Raw genomic sequence first — 10609 nt, 5'->3', positions numbered from 1 at the left:
AGCTTGAGTCAGGATGGGCACAGGCAGCTTCACACCCTAGACCAGGCTGCCTCCTGACAGAAGCCCAGGAGCCAGGAGGTGATGGGGGCAGCTTGTGCCCTCCCTGCAGCCTCTGTGGTACCGCCAGGGGCTGCCCTCTGCTCCGGGGCCCAGACAGGCACGGACACACGTGCACATGTGGAAACAGGAGGGCCCACACCGGGCCTTACGCTGAGCGGAGGCTGCGTGTGCTCTCCAGGGGGGTGGCCTCCAGGGGTGTGTTGAGGCAGGGCAGGGAGGGCCCAGAGGCTGCAGGAAGGAGGTGGGGAAGGTGGGCAGCCCGAGGAGGACTCACGGGCCCCCTCCTCCATCCAGGGCCTGCGTGCCATTCCCCAAGGGCTGGGCTTTGGGTGGAGACAGAGGATGGAGTTTGGGGAATCGGCCTCGGGGGATGAAAGTCCCTGGCAGGGACCTGGGAGCAGGTGCTGAGCAGGAGGTGCCTGGAGGCCAGGGACTAGGAGCACTGCACCCCAAACACACCCCAAATGCAGGCCCGGGCTTGCTGGCTGCAGACAAGCCCATAGGCGGCCTCGGTGAGCCCCAGCCTGCTCCAGGCCAGCTTCAAGGGGGCTCGGCCGGGGGGCTGGAGGCGGGGCTCAGGCCTGGGTCTCCAGCCCCCCAGAAGGAGACGTCCTGCTTCAGTGGAGGTCCAAGAAGCTGACTCCTGAGTTAGGAAGCAGCTGAGAGTCACGCTGGCCAGTGCCTCTCCCTTTTCACCCTAGAGATAACCTAGCCTCGGGGGCCAATTTAGGACAAAATCGAAGCCAGTCCCTTCCCTTCCCGTCCTGTCCCGTCCCTTCCCGTCGGGTGAAGGCACCGCCCGCTCTGCACTTGGACTTTGGTTCAGCGATAACTTCAGAGAAGTGCCCAGGCTTTGGAGGGAGTGGCCGTGAGGGCCGACCCCTCGGCTCTTCCCCCTGGGTGACTTAGGTACCATGGAAAATACTAGAGCCTAGTGACTGTCTGCAAAAGCGATCCCTGGTGACAAACACCTTTGTCCCTGTTCCAATGATGAAGGCAGCACAAAGCTGAGTGCAGGAGCCGCGAGGCTTCCCCAGGGCGGCTCCTCGGGAAGAGTCAGGTGGACAGGCCCTGGAGCGCCGCCAAGGGCCTGTGCTCTTCCCTCCTCCACTCCGACCACAAGCTGCTGCCCTCGGGCTCAGCTGAGTCCTTGCGTGTACAGATTCGGGTCACTCCCTCCCTTCCTCTTGCTGTAACCCTGCAGAGAGGAACTGAGAAGTCAGAGCCAGCTCCCCGCCCCGCCCCCCGACACCACGCCCCGGTCTGGACAGCTGAGAGAGTAGGGATTTCTTCAGCTGGGAGGCGGGTCTTTTCGCACGTGTTAGACATTTCATAATTGAACAATTATGAGGGGATATGAGGATGCACACAGGTGTGAATGTGGATGGTGATCAGAAACCCACTCCCTGCCCCGAGCCCAGCTGGCAGGCCATCGGCCTCCCCCCAACCCCCACCCCGGGGAGCCTGGATATCTGGAACCCACTTCCTCATTTGAGAAATGGGGAACAAAAGTGCCCAAGGGTGACCGGTAATGCCTGGCTGGGGTGAGCCTGGCCACACGCACACCGCCCTAGGAGCCCAGATGGGCTGCCCAAGGGTGACCCCACGTGGCCGGTGTGTAAATCTCGCCTTCTTGATCCTTTAAAAATTGGCAACACCTGGAGCTTTAAAGACCAGCAGCCTGACCTCCTCCCCAGCTGGGCAGGAAAGGACTGAGAATCCCACTTCAGCCCAAAACCCTGCGTGAGGGTGGGTGGTCGCCCCAGTGTGGCCACACACACGGGACCCCTGGTGGTCTCTGCTCCATGGGGCCCCCACCGATGCTCCAGCTCCTGGATTTCAAAACAACTGATTCAACTTAATATTTGTGCACCCAAGTTTCCATGGCCAGGTGTGCCCTTGAGAGAGCAGGGGCTAGGGAAGCACTGAGCCAGTTCGGGCCAGACTCAGCGTGGCTGGGGACACACCTCGAGGGGCTCCAGGCCGGGCGGGCCCCGGGACTCCCTAATGGCTTCAGTGATGGCAGAAAAGTCAGTTTTTAAAATGTTTTTATTGATTTCAGAGAGAGGAAGGAAGAGAGGGAGAGGAAGAAACATCAATGATGAGAGAGAATCATTGGTCCTGCACGCCCCCTACTGGGGATCGAGCCTGCAACCCGGGCATGTGCCTGACCTGGACTCTAACCATCTAACCGTGCCAGGCAGAAAAGTGATTTCAAGCAGGCCATGGGGGGCCCGTGATGGGGAAACGGGACCCTCTCCCTGCGGATTGCTGGGCTCCGCGCTCAGGAAGCCTCAATGATAGCATCAGCTCTAGGTGCACGCCCTCCAGTGGCAGAGCTCGAAAAGGGCAGGATGGAGGCGTGGAAAGCGCGGCCTGGTGGGGTGTGGGGGGTGGAGGAGGGAAATAAAATAGAGCCTGACACTTAGAGTGGGTGGCCGGGGTGCCCACCAAGACTGACTGACTGAGTGGACTGGAGGTTGAGACAGAGGAGCAACTGGTGCAAAGGGCCTGGGGCAGAGAGCCAGTGGTTCACGGGGTGGTGTGTGGGCTGTGGTCACGGTGGGGGGGATCTTTGCCCCGAGGAGGGCAGGAGCCTTGGAGGAGGCTGGGCAAGCGGCAGGCTTGGCAGGGCCATGTGGCCACTGTGTGGCGGTGGCCTGAACGCAGGGAGACACTCAGACACCCGGTCGACAAGGCCCAGGAAGGAGCATCTCTGTGAAACCACCTGCCGCAGACCCACATCCTACACTGTGGGCGCCCAGAAGAGGGTGCCAGGGTCACAGGAGGGGCGGCGGGTGCACGCCCGTGTGATGTCGGTAAGAGGATGCCGGAAAGCAGGCTGACGGAAAACCAAATGGTGAACAGGGTCCCCTGGTGGCAAAAACGGTGATTTCTTCTCTGTATCCGTGCCACTCCGTAAGGGCGACATGTGCTCTGTCACTGGGGAAAATGGGAATCCTCGTGTTCCTTCAGGCGTGGGGAGAGCCGCTGCCTCCCACCAGCCTCTGGAATCCGGCTCGGCTGAGGGCACTCGTGTCAAAACACACTCCTCAGGTCCCATCGAGCCGAGTGGCCAGTGGACGGCCCCCTCAGAGCGTCTTCACCCGCCTCCACCCCCGGAAACACAGAACCAAACAGCCCTGGGTCAGGCCCAGGGGAGACTGAGGACCCCCGGCCCAGGCCCCTCTGCCCCCCCAACCCCAGGTTCTCAGGTGTCTGTCTCCGCCCCTACCCCACAGTGTCCCAGGCCACATGGTGGGTCAAGTGATACCTGCTCTCCATGACCCCACTCCATCCCTCACTCTGGTCAAGTGGCCGCCCCGGCAGACGGCAGGGCTGGAGGCCAAGGGCGGAGGGCAGGGGACTGCAGGTCAGAGTGGGGGCTGCACGGCTGGGGTGGCGGTGAGGCTGAGGACCGCGGGTGGACAGGGGCTGTGGCCCCCGTGGACACCCACAGTGGCAGTCACCTGGACATGCTGACCTCACCCCAGAACCCCGGCCCCGGGTGGCACTGCCAGCCTGCCCACCCTGCCCCTGTGTGCAGCCCAAGCAAGGCGGGTGGCCAGTGGGTGCTGACCCTCTCTGGTCTCTGGAGGAAAGCCCAGCCCTCAGGGAGGGTTTGATCCTCCCCACACCCTGCCCCTCTGCCCCCATATACCCAGGCCAGGCCCTCCGCCTGCTCCTGAGCCCCCTCTCCAGACTTGACAACTGTCAGCATTGCTGCCAATTTGATCCAACCCCCCGTGGGGAGGGAGAGAGGCGGGGAGAGGTTCCGCTCCCCCAGGGCACAGGCCCAGGGCCTCTGAGCATCGGTCCTCACGGCCCCTGCCCGCTCTCTCCCACCCAGTCCACGCAGGGCCCGGCTCCAAGTCCACTCCGCACCCAGGGTCCTCACCCACACATGCGTGCTCACACTCTTCCCACTGCCTGCGGGCCCCGCTCTGCCCTCCAGACTGGCCACGCAGTGGCCCTGCCTCTCCTCTCCTCTGTGACCAGCGCTGTCCTCAGCCCTGGCAGCCGGGATGGCAGCCCAAGCCCAGCCCCTTCCCCAGATCCTGGGTCCACTGAGCCTTCCCAGCCCCACCCAACTCAGAGGTAGTGAGTGAGCCCATGTGGGCCACGGGCTGGGGCTTGTTTCCCGGGGAGATGGCACCCCACGGTCCCCCCAGCCCAGGCAGGCCCGGTGGCTTCTCCGTCCACTAGGACAGGGGAAAGGGTCTCCTCGGAGGCACCTTGAACCTGGAGGATGTTGGTTCTGACCCTGGCTGGCCCTCATCCCCGGGACTCGAGCTCAGCCTGCTAACCTGGGTCCCTTTCAGCAAAGTAGGGGAGCCGGGCCCAGGGCCCCACAGGCCCGGCCAGCGCCCGTGTGGGCAGGGGTTGGCTGGTCTCCGGCTGAGCCCCACTCCAGCGTTCTCAGTTCCTAACCGACGCCCCAGGCCACTGCAGGGGCCCTGCGGCAGCTGTGGACACCCTGGGGGCAGCTGGCCGAGGACCTGGGCTCAGCCTGGTGGCTGGACCCCAGAGGCAGTGGGAGGAGAGGGGCAGGCTCAGCATGCGTGTATGTGTGTGAGTGTGCGTGTACGTGAGTGTGCGTGTACATGTGTGAGTGTGCGTGTATGTGTGTGAGTGTGCGTGGACGTGTGTGAGTGTGCGTGTACGTGTGTGAGGGTGCATGCATGGGGGGGTGTGCCAGTGTGTGTGCATGCCTGTGTGGCCAGCCAGCGGCCCAGGTTCTGGCCAGGTGCTCAGATGGTCCCCCCGAGGCCCAGGCCGGGGCTGCCAGGTCAGCAGTCCAGACAAAGCAGCTCTGGTTCTGCCAGAGGGGGGCGGCTCCGGGAAAGGCCAAGGGTGCCCTGGGAAGGGCCGCCTGCACGATGGCCTTGGCGGGCAGAGGAAAGTTCCCAGGGCCGGTGCGTGTTCCTGATACGGCCAGGGAGAGAGAAAGAAAATATCAAGAAGCCAATATTATCTCCCCAGGGGGAGTCACGCAGACCAGCCTTGAAGCCCTGACGCAGAGGCAGGGCCTGCCAGGGCTCAGGCTTAACTCTTTGTCCTCCTCTCCCACCCCTCCCACGGCCCCGCCTGTCCCACCTCCGAGCCATGGGGCACAGCCCCATCTGGCCAAAACCCCGAACTGCCCACCTGGAGCACAGGTCTCAGGGACCCAGCACCCACGAGGGCTTCCCATGGGTACCCAGGGCCACAGGACCCTCTGACCCTGGTCACTCTGGCTGTACTGCCTTCCGGAGACAGCCCCAACTCGGGCCCCTGCTCCCCCAGCTCAGGCTCCTGCACCCCAGCTCAGGCCCCTGCCACCCCCCACCTCAGGCCCCTGCACCCCAGCTCAGGCCCCTGTACCCCTTCCCCCAGCTCAGGCCCCTGCCACCCCCCCAGTTCAGGCCCCTGCTTCCCCAACTCAGGCCCCTGTCCCCCCCCCCCAGTTCAGGCCCCTGCTCCCCCAACTCAGGCCCCTGCTTCCCCACCTCAGGCCCTTGCCCCCCACCTCAGGCCCCTGCACCCCAGTTCAGGCCCCTGCCCCCCAGCTCAGACCCCTGCCCCCCAGCTCAGACCCCTGCTCCTCAGTCGGGCGGCTGCTCAGGAAGCCTGGTGCCAGGTGCCCAGGAGCCGCAGGGATCTCTGGCTTTCTCCAAGCCCACAGGTCCCCTTCCACATGCTGAGGCCTGAGGCCCAGACCTGGTTTCCCGTCACTTTCCCTCTTGGAGCACAGTCCTCTCCAGATTTAACAAATAAAAACTCAGGAGACCCAGTTAATGCCAGTTCCAGATAAGCGATAACTTGTTATGAGATAAGTCTTAGCGTCGCTGAGCTGTGCTCCTCTGTGGACCTGCGGGTCAGGCGGGTGGGCGTCACCCTCTGAGAGTGGGCCCGGGGGCCGCCTGGTGGGAGGACATTCTTGTCCGGTCCGTTTGGGGCCAATGCTTCTATTTCTCTGGGGGAGACACCTGCGCGTGGAATGGCCAAGTCACAGTCACAGAGTCACATGCTTAGTCTTATGGCTCCAAAGGGGTTGGCCATTTTCAGTGCCTGCTTTGACAGGTGGGGAAACTGAGGCCAGGAGAGGAGGTCTGCACAGCATGGCCAGGGGGAGTCCCGATCCAGGCCTCAGCTGCTGCTCTGGAGAGGGGCCACGGACCCTGCCTGGCCTGCCCCTCGGGTGAGAGTACAGTGGACAGTAACCTGGGGTGTAGTGAACTCCCGGGGCGGAGGGGGGGGGGGCGGGTGTGCAGAACAGCCTGGGAGCCAGTGCAGACACCGAGGTCTCCGTGTCTCACAGATCGGTGGGCCACCTCTGGGAAGGGGCCTGGAGAATCCACCAAGGATTAATGGCAGGGTACCTTCGGGGGGCTGGCAGCTGAAGCCTGAGCTAAGCAGACAGTTGTGGGAACCCCCACCCCCGCCAGGAATGGAGCAGAGAGGGAGGCAGAGTCCTGAAGGCCACCCTTATCGCCCGTCCACTGCAGCTCCGTGCCAAGCACGTCTTCCCAGAGCCCACAAGGATACTCTGTCTCATGGGCAGAGGGAGGGCCAGGCCTGGCATGTTTGATGTTGCAGGGGCCACTCTTGGGGTCCACAGGGCCAGGATTTGGCTGGACCCAGCAGGGAGCCCTGCTCCGGCCAATTTTATAATCAGGAAAAGAAGTTTAAGAAAACAAAGTGAAGAACTAGGTCCTAGGGCAATCCAGGGCCTCCTCCCCCCACCCTCTGTCTCTCTGTCTCCATATCTGTCTCCCTGTTTGTCTGCCTCTGGCCTCCTTCCCTCCTGCAGACCCTGGGCCCCCTGAGCCCCAAGGTCAGGAACAGCAGTGCTTTCCCAGGCGCCCTGGAGACAGCTGTGAGGGGGAGGACCACTCACCTACCCCTCTCCCCACGGGGCTTCACTAGCAGCCCAAGACTCAGTAGAAGGTTCCCCTCTACGGCCTCAGTGAGTGTGGGGAGTGTCTGTGAATGTCAATAGGTGAGTGTGCAAGCGTGAGTGTGTTTGTGTGAGTGAGTGTGAGCATGTCTGAGCTCTTGGAGAGAGGCCCTGCTCCCCCCCCCCCATCACCCACAGTGCAGTGGGACACCCCTCTTTTTCTCTCACCCCAAGCCTCCGGGGGCGCCCAGCCCAGAGGTCCTGCCTGGCCCAGGAGGCTCCTGACCCCCTGACCCATTAGTCTCTGCCCCCATCACCCACAGAGCAGTGGCCTGAAGTCCCAGTCAGCATCTGGGGGAGGCCAGTCCCTGCCAGAGGGCGGTCTGCACACAGGCCCCTGGCACGGGCAGGGTAGTCACCTGTTGTCCCGCTCAGCCCGGGTCTGCAGTTTCTCAGTCACACTCCTCCACCCGCCCAAACGGGTCCAGACCATCGTGGGGTCTGTGTCAAGAGGGCCTGGGTGTGTTCATGGGACATGGATGGTAACACCCTCGCCTGACTTCCCCCACCTGTCCACTTGTCCCTCCACCTGAGCGGTCTGTCTTTGTCGACCCAGAAGCCCTAACACAGGCTCTATCAGAGATAATGCAACAGCCCAATGAGCCCCCAACCCCACAAGTGGGGTAAGAGCCTGAGGGGCTGCTGTACACAGAGAGACACGTGGGCACACACACACACGTGGACACACACACGTGTACACACACACACACACACACACACACAGCAGGAGCTGAGCTGCTGCGTGGGGCACCTGCGTGGGGCACCTGCCTGGCAGGGGGTGTTGTGAGTCTGCATGGGCTCTCTGTTGGCAGCCTTGGGTTTTTGATAGCTCTCCCCTCGGTGCTGTCTCCCTAGCCTGTGCCTGCATTCTCACCCTTGAGACTGCAGACACCCCCAGGGGCCCTGGGAGCAGAGCTGAGCACACATGGCAGGTGATGGGGGATAAACTCCCCCCTGATCCTCTGGGCAGACTGGGGGGCGGGCGGTGGTCCTGGGGCTCAGTGCCCTGGGCAGGGGCACCGGAGGGGAGGGGATGGGAGAGACGCCAGTGTGCATTTTCCGGCCCTGACGCAAGCAGCCGCAAGTCGGGAGATAGCGCCGGAGGAGGGCGGCCGGCCAGGGCTGGCCCCGTCCCAGCTCCCCGCTAGCAGCCCCCAGGATCCGCGGGCCTCCCCAGCCGCCCTTCCGCTCGCCCGGCCGAAAGCCCAACTCAGCACTTTGCTCAGAGCAGGGCTTTGTGCCCCGATCTCGCAGGTGCGGGGGTGGCCAGGTCCTTGGCCGGCACAGCCTGCAACCACATGTGACAGCCGCTGCCCTGGGAGCCCAGCCGCCAAGGTCTCCGTCTCGCATAAATGGGACGCGCCGCCGGCAGGCAGCTGCAGAGCGCCTCGCTCAGCTCAGCGGGCGGCTCTCCTCAGCGGCGGCCCAGGACCTGAGATTGGAGGCCTGACGAGGTAAGGCAGAGGCTTGGGGCCTCCCTGCCTCCTGGCCGGGCACAGCTCACACCCACGGGACTCGCCGAGCTGCAGCTCCTCCGGCTGGCCCCGCAGGACCCTCGCCGGGACGGCCTCCCTGGCGCCCAGCAGCCACCCACAGTCTCTCGCGGTTCCTTTTTCCTATGCATATACTTCTTTGAGGGTCTGGCCTAAAGAGGTGTAAGGCATGGGAAAATGGGGCGGCGAGGTTCTCCTTCCGCTGCACCCGCACCCGGACCTGCCTCCGCTCCCCTGGAATCGGCTGTGGGACCCGGAGGGCTTCCTGGCCCTCCTCCTCGGACGGGCGGGGGGTGGTCAGTATCCCAGGAGGAGAAATCTGGAAACCTGTTTTTTGTGTGTGCGCCCTGGAGGGGTGGGGAGGATGGCGCAGGCCCCAACCCTGCCTGATCTTTGCCCCCAGGAGCCGGGTGGGGCAGCCCAGACCCTTCCCTGATGACTCTCCCTGGGGGTGAGGGGCTGGGCCTGGGGCCACACGGGGTGACTGACTGGGTCTCCCGTGGAGGTGAGAGCGGCGTGAACATCAACAAGCGATTTGTGCTTCTTGCACCTTCATTGTACTTTTGTAACCACCAGCAGGAGCTGATGTTCTGACCAGAAATGTCAATAAAGTGAATTCCACGGCAAGTGTGGTGTTGTTTTGACAATAAGTTTAAAACAAAGTTGCATATGCTGTGTGCTGGCTTCCTCTTGTCTCTGTGGGCCGGAGGAGGGGGAGGTCGCACTGGACAGAGCGGTCTTATGGAGGAATAAAAAACACACACATGAGGGGGAAGAAATGACTCCCATCCACAAGGCGGGGTGGTTCCTGATGACCTTCTGATAACCAGGGTCGCTGGAAGCCGGACACTCCCAGGGCGCCTGCTGGCAGGTGGGGATGGGCCGGCCAGGAATGCCGGGGGCCAGACCCCCAGGGCACAGCGCCCCCGGCCCCTCGCCCCTGTGTCTTAACTTCCAGGTGGAGAAAAGGACAGAGGCCTGGGAATTGAGAGCTTAAACAATTGCCCGCTTACAGGCAGCAAATGGAGCGATTAGCTCTATCAGCCAGGGTCCTGCCCAGAGGCCTCTCCCCTAATCTCACTGATAGGAATTGGCTTCTCCCTCAAAAGACCACAGCCTCTGGGGGGGAGGGGTCAGCGCCGCAGGGACGCCAGGCCACGGAATAGGCCCTTCCCATCCCACCCTGAGCCCCCTGAGGCTCTGGTGGGACTCTTGAGGTAGAGGAAAGCAGGTATGGGGGTACCCCAATGCATCAGCTGCACTGTTCCCTGTGTGGGGACAGCTGTGGGCTGTAGGCATGGCTGAATCCAGGATGCCAAAGGTGCTGCCTGGCTCTCCACTTTTACCGACAGCGGCTGCAGCATGGCTCCTGGGCCCAGGGAGAGGCAGCACTCTCCTGGGTCCCTAACTGGCCTGTGGGTCACATGCTGCACCCCAGCTCAGGGTGGGGGTCTCTTGTCCACAGCTTCCTGGGCAGGGAGAGCATTCGTGTCCCAGAGAGCCCAATGTAAAAGGTCAGTGTAGCAGGGGGTGTGCAGGGTCACCCCTAAGGGGCTGCATCTGTTCAGGAAACCCACCATGCCCACTTTCCTTGTGGGGTTTATGGGGGGGTCTGAGCAACTTTCCCTGCCCACCCCCCAGATCATAGCCTGAGCGCAAAGACCGGGAGGTTCAGGATAGGGACATGTGCCTGGCCCTGGTCGAGGAAGTGTCCACCTTTATTTTTTCCAACTGAGAAAACATTTTTCCGACACCATAGATGGAATAGATTACCTTCTATCAGGTGCTAACAGCCCAGCACAGAACCAGTCTACTCACTTTCCATTCTGTTCACTGAGCCATCAGAAACCCTTTAATAGCTTTCAGTAAAGGGGCAGCTCTAAAATGCCTTCAATTGTAAACCCTCCGGAATCTTCTGGCGGGTCAGGGTTCCAGGTCCCCTTCATGCATCAGCACAAGGCCCACACCAGGGTGTTAGGGTGGCGTAGACTGACATGCGGACGACGATCTCTCCAGGTAGATGCCAGGCACGCTCTGCACACACCCAGTGTGTGTGTGTGCGATGATTTGGCTTCTGACGCACCCCAACTGCGGGCTACTGGGCTACCCTGCTTCC

This window comes from Myotis lucifugus, unplaced genomic scaffold, assembly GCF_000147115.1.
Source record: "Myotis lucifugus unplaced genomic scaffold, Myoluc2.0 scaffold_255, whole genome shotgun sequence".
NCBI lineage: Eukaryota > Metazoa > Chordata > Mammalia > Chiroptera > Vespertilionidae > Myotis > Myotis lucifugus.
This window is presented reverse-complemented; position numbering follows the sequence as displayed.